The sequence below is a fragment of the Fukomys damarensis genome, unplaced genomic scaffold (assembly GCF_012274545.1).
Source record: "Fukomys damarensis isolate Sample0158 unplaced genomic scaffold, DMR_v1.0_HiC HiC_scaffold_37, whole genome shotgun sequence".
Classification (NCBI taxonomy): domain Eukaryota; kingdom Metazoa; phylum Chordata; class Mammalia; order Rodentia; family Bathyergidae; genus Fukomys; species Fukomys damarensis.
In genome coordinates, this window is record NW_022900949.1 from 13301337 (window position 1) to 13306734 (window position 5398).

General features: G+C 37.8%; 1 long non-coding RNA gene across 1 annotated transcript; it reads right to left on the reverse strand.

Moving 5' to 3' along the window:
* Positions 1–331: 331 nt before the first annotated feature.
* On the reverse strand, positions 332–4111 carry LOC104866686. Its single transcript, XR_781508.1, has 3 exons — positions 4038–4111; positions 836–901; positions 332–534 (listed from the first exon to the last, which is right to left on the reverse strand). It is a non-coding gene; the product is annotated as an uncharacterized LOC104866686 (long non-coding RNA).
* Between the last annotated feature and the right edge of the window lie 1287 nt (positions 4112–5398).

The following is a 5398-nucleotide window of genomic DNA, read 5'->3' on the forward strand; positions in this document are numbered from 1 at the left end:
AACATATATTGTTGTATCCTAAGGTGATAAGAAATATAATCATTCAACTCTAATATCCAGTCTAGTTGTGAGGCTATGTGTGGAGAAAGTGGAGCAATACTGCAAGGCAGAAATAGGACACTGAAGAAATTGTGCTTGGATGGTGCAGCACCTGTTGGAGATGAGTGACTTCAAATATTTTATGAGTAAAATTGCTCAGTAAAGAAATCACATGTCAAGTGTAAAGTCATTCTTTTGTAACATTACTGATATAATTAAGTGAAGAAATGAGGCATGCATTTTAGAGATTTTTTCATTGCCCATCTTGATATTGTATATCCTTCTCCCCAGATTAACCATCCTTTCTGTCTTCCTGATCCCACTAAACACAAAGGTACTTCAAACATGCATGCAGCTTTATTCGGGTGTAGACTCCTCCTTCTCAGGGAACGTGAGGTAGTGGATAAGGGAAAGAGCAGAGCGGTCCAAGGCACAGTGATCCTTCGACCCATTGCTCACTGCTGGATGTGGAGTTCAGGAAGTGGTGGGTGTAACCTGGGAAAAGAGAGGGAAATAAAGGGAAGGACTAGATAGCCTGGAAAATGAGTAAAAGTCATCAATCTGTACTTTATTTCATTGTTGTGTGCATGTGTGTGTGTGTGTGTGTGTGTGAGAGAGAGAGAGAGAGAGAGAGAGAGATGAGAATGTGAAGAAGGGAGCATGAGGGAGGAAGAAAGAGAGAAAAGAAAAAGAAGTGGAGGAGGAACAGGAGAAGAGGAAAGTAGGAGGTTGATTAAGTTGTGAAAGTCACCCAGCCAAACTGAAGACAGGCCTGTGGGTGCTGCAGAATGCTCACTTGTAGTGTCCAGGTCATCTTCCTGCAGGAGCTGAGCAGAGCTTCATAGGGAGACCTGTGTGATCCCTGTGAAATATATTCTCTTAGTTATTTTGAAAAACACAATACATTATTGACTATAGATATGCTGCTGTAATAAAAGATAGATAATAGGAATTAGGGAGATCCTTCTCAGAAGGGATGGGGATTAAGAGATGCAGGAGGAGAGGAAGGGAGGGAAGAAGATGAAAAAAAGAATTAAAAAGTGTTTTTCACACATACCAAATCAACATTCTGACTGTAAACATTATGTACTGCAAACATGGACCAATAACAATTTCAGAAAAGATATTAGAAAATATCCAATAAAAATAAAATTGATATAGTTGAAAATTATTGTGTGTGCTTGCAATCTCAACAGTCAGGAGAATCTCATGTTTGAGCCTAGGTAACTTAGCAAAACTTGCTTCAAAATTAAAAAAAAAAAAAAAAGAATGAAGGGCCAGGGATTTAGCTAAGTGGTTCTGCAGCTTAACTCGCAAGCTCAAAGACCCAAGTTCTATCACCAGTACCAAAAAAGAAATAAAAAAATGAAGAAAAGAAAGAGAGAGAGAGAGAGAGATAAAGAAAGAAAGAAAGAAAGAAAGAAAGAAAAAGAAAGAAAGAAAGAAAGAAGAAAGAAAGAAAGAAATTAAGAAAGAAAGAAAAGAGCTGAGAGTGCAGTTGAGTTCCAAGGTCCTGGGTTCAATTCTCAGCATCGTGCACACACACACACACACACACACACACACACACACACACACACACACACATACACTTGCCCTAACTATTCAAACTTTCCAAGAATGGAGGAAAGGATGAGGAAAATATAACATATGTACACAAAGGAATGCTACACAGAAGGAAATTCTGTCATTTTCTTCAATATGGGTAAACTTGAAAGATATTATTTTTCAATGGCATAAGCCTGACACAGAAAGACAAATAAAATATGATCTTACTTATAAGGCTTGAGGAAGGGAGGGAATATGGAAAAGGAAATGAAGTTGACTGAGGGAACAGATGTTACGTTAGGACGAAATATTCTAGTGTTCTACTGTACTTCATAGTGAACATGGTTATGATTAAATATTGTACTGTAAATTTATAAATTGCTAAATAAGCACATATCAATGCATTCTTATCACAAAAAAGCAGAGGGGATGAAGGATATGTTAATTGGCTTATAATGCACAATATACACATTTATCAATTCATTGTATTGTACCATATATATATTTCTCAATTCAAAAAAATTAAATAGAAACTAAAATATAAAAGTTGCCTCTATCATGGTCCTGAGCTCATCTAATTTTTGTCAATTTCTGCTCTAAACTCTTGAATCATGACTTTCATTTTGCTCACCATCTCTATGGTTTATCTAGGAAATTATTTCTGTTTTGAATTTTTCTAGAGACTGATTGATCTGTTTTGTTACTTCCTGTGCTTTGAGTTCAGGGTGTCCTGCTGGTTAACTATCAGTCTTTTCATCCTCATTTGCCGTACTGTTTGCCATTGGTGAAATAGAAGTCTGTCTTTGTGTCTTGTTTAAGTGTTTTCTCATTTTTATTTTTGTTGTTGGGCTGTCCTTGGTTTAATCTCTGGGTTATCACCGAAATCTTCCTGAAATAGTTGCACCCTATCTTCTGCATTTCTAATGACCCACAGGCATTCTCATCCTCATAACATCAGAGAAAACAGCTCATCAAATCAACCACAATCCTTTATCCCAACTGATACAATCACCAACAGTTTAAATATATTCAGGGACCAATTTCATCTTCAGAATTAAGGATTACTTTAATTTTACATCATTGCCTTTTCTCCTTTACTTTCTTTTTTAGTTTTATTTTAGAATTCCCTATTTTTAATGTTCATACAGAGATTTCTTTAACTGAAATACCAAATAGTTTCTCTGGTGTGAAAAACTATAATAGTACACAATATACTAAAGAGATAATTAATAATGTGAAATGGGAAGTAAAGGGCTAAAGGTGTAGGGAAAGTGGGAAGGGTGGGTTAAAGGTAATAAGGGAGAGAAAACATGAGAAAATAAAAAATGGAAATAAAGTGTTTGTAAATGGGAAGGGGAAGAGGGGGTGAACTGAGGGCAGGGACAAGGGGAAAAATGAGAATCAAGACCTATCATGTAAAGGTACAGGATCCCAATAAAGAATCTAACTGTATTGTATACCTAGACTGTACCAATAAACTCAATAAAAAGAAAAGAAATGTTGCCTCATTGGGATCTTATTTTCAAGTATAGTATCCCAGGGCAGGGGTAACATTTGTCCTTGACAATAGATGAAATATTTATATTTATTCATTTTTAATCAAGCGGTGCTGAGAACCAATCTCAGTTCTTGGGCATATGAGGCATAAGCTCTGCCACAGAGCTACATCAAGTGTTGTTTTTTTTTTTAAGCAAACTGGACTTAGAGCCAGAGGATCTCAGCAGAGATTTCAGCTCCTGTAGCTCCTGGCTGGCCCAGCTCTACTGAACTGGCTGGAATGCCATCACTTTCCCCTCTTTCTTGCAGAAAATGTGGGAAAGCAGCCAGGAACTGGCATTATTAATAACTGAGAGTTTTCAGTGTCTTTAAGATGCTGCCCCATTGTCTGTGTGGGGAGGGGAACTGAGGGATCAGGTCCTAGTGATATAAAAGCCTGGTCTGTGTCCAGTGGAGGAAGCGTCAGGGTAAGGTGAAATGGATTCCAGAGGTGGGGATCTGTCTCCCTGAATTCTGAGGTATTAACCCCCTACATAGGAGGAAAGTGATATAGGAGAGATATAATTTCCAACCTCCAGATATCAGATGTGCCAAGTTTGTGTCACCCTAATATCAGAGAATGAGTTCCAAGGAACAAGGGAAGCTAAGAGCAGGAAAGGTTTATTGAGATACACCTTCTGGGAGACAGAAAGGGTCCTAAAAGCGAGGTGCCACTGAGGCCCTTTGTTAGGGGTACTTTATACCACAAACTCATGATGTGGGTTTAACATGGGTCAGTTTACATCAACCTATAAGATCATAAATATAGCTGAGTAGTTAATATAGATTCAAATAGAAAATGAGTCAGGTAGCAAGGATGCATGAAGGAACAAAGGCATTTTGGGAAGGGATGGGTCAGGATGTGCTGACTTCCTGGGCCAGGTGATATCAATTATAGTATAATTCCAAGTTACCACTTATCCCTCAGGGAGGCATGGAGTCCTGGCCATTCCTTCTTCATCTTGAGGCCTGGCCTTCTTCAGATGTGCCTCCCGCCACAATTCTGATGTCTTCATTTTCTGCTGACTTTCTTGAGAGCCCAGTCCCTCTCTGACTGTCTATTAATTTCTTTCTGATTCAGCTGCCTATAATGCAAGTAAACATTGATAGTAAGAAGACACATTTTCTAAGAGGTAACCATGTTAAGTAAATAAATCAGACAGGGAAAGACAAATAGCATGTTTTCTTATTACTAGACACTTAGGGCTATGTGCTCAGGTTTGTTTCCTGACTGCTCACCAAATTAAATGTGGCCACTTATTTATTTATTTTTATTAAGTAAGCTTATTTGTACATTTGAAGTATATAAAATCATCACATGCATCGTAGTGAATGTGTACCTGTATATGATATATCCTGGGTCTTATCTTTTCCCCATTCTCCTTCCCTCCCTTGCACCCCTTTACCCCTCCTTATTTACAAAAGATTGGCTTATGTTTGCCTTCGTTTCTCATTTTTTCTTCCCATTATTTCTTTTTCCCACCCCCTCCCAACTTCCCCTTATGCTTTGAACACTTTCTTCCTATTTTACAATATCTGTTATACATTTTTCCTTACATTTTCAGTTTCTCACACCAGTAAACAATGCACTATTTATACATGTGTGCCCATTTTATTTCAAGTAAGGGTATCGTCTCAAGATGCATCCATTTAGGTATAATTGTCTCAAGTTTATCTTTTTCTATGACTGAGTATTACTGTGTTGCATAAAAACTCCACATTTTATCCATTCATCACTTGATGGAGATTTAGGTTGTTTCCAGATTGAGCTATTACAAACTTTGCTATTATAAATATGGGCACGCATATATCACTGTTGTAAGATGCTTTTAATTCTTTTTTTTTTCACTTTTCTTTTTTGGTACCGGGAATCGAAACCAGGGCCTCACTCTTGCCAGGCAGGTGCTGCACCACTGAGCTACATCCTTGGCCCTCCAAGATGCTTTTAATTCTTTCCAGAATATACCAAGGAAGGGATATCTAGGTCAAATGAAACCTCTAGCACTAGATTTTGAGGAATCTCCACACTGATTTCCACAGTGGTTGCACCCACTTACACTCTCACCAAAAGTGGAGGTGTTCCTTTTTCAACATAACCCCACCAGCTTTTGTTATTGCTTGACTTCTTGATAACAGCAATTCTATCCGGGATAAGATAAAAATCTCAATGTTATTTTCACTTGCATCTCATCAATGACCATGATATTGAACATTATTTAATTTACTGAATCTGCTGGAAGGGAGGTTAGGTAGAACACTTGAAGATATTGGTCTA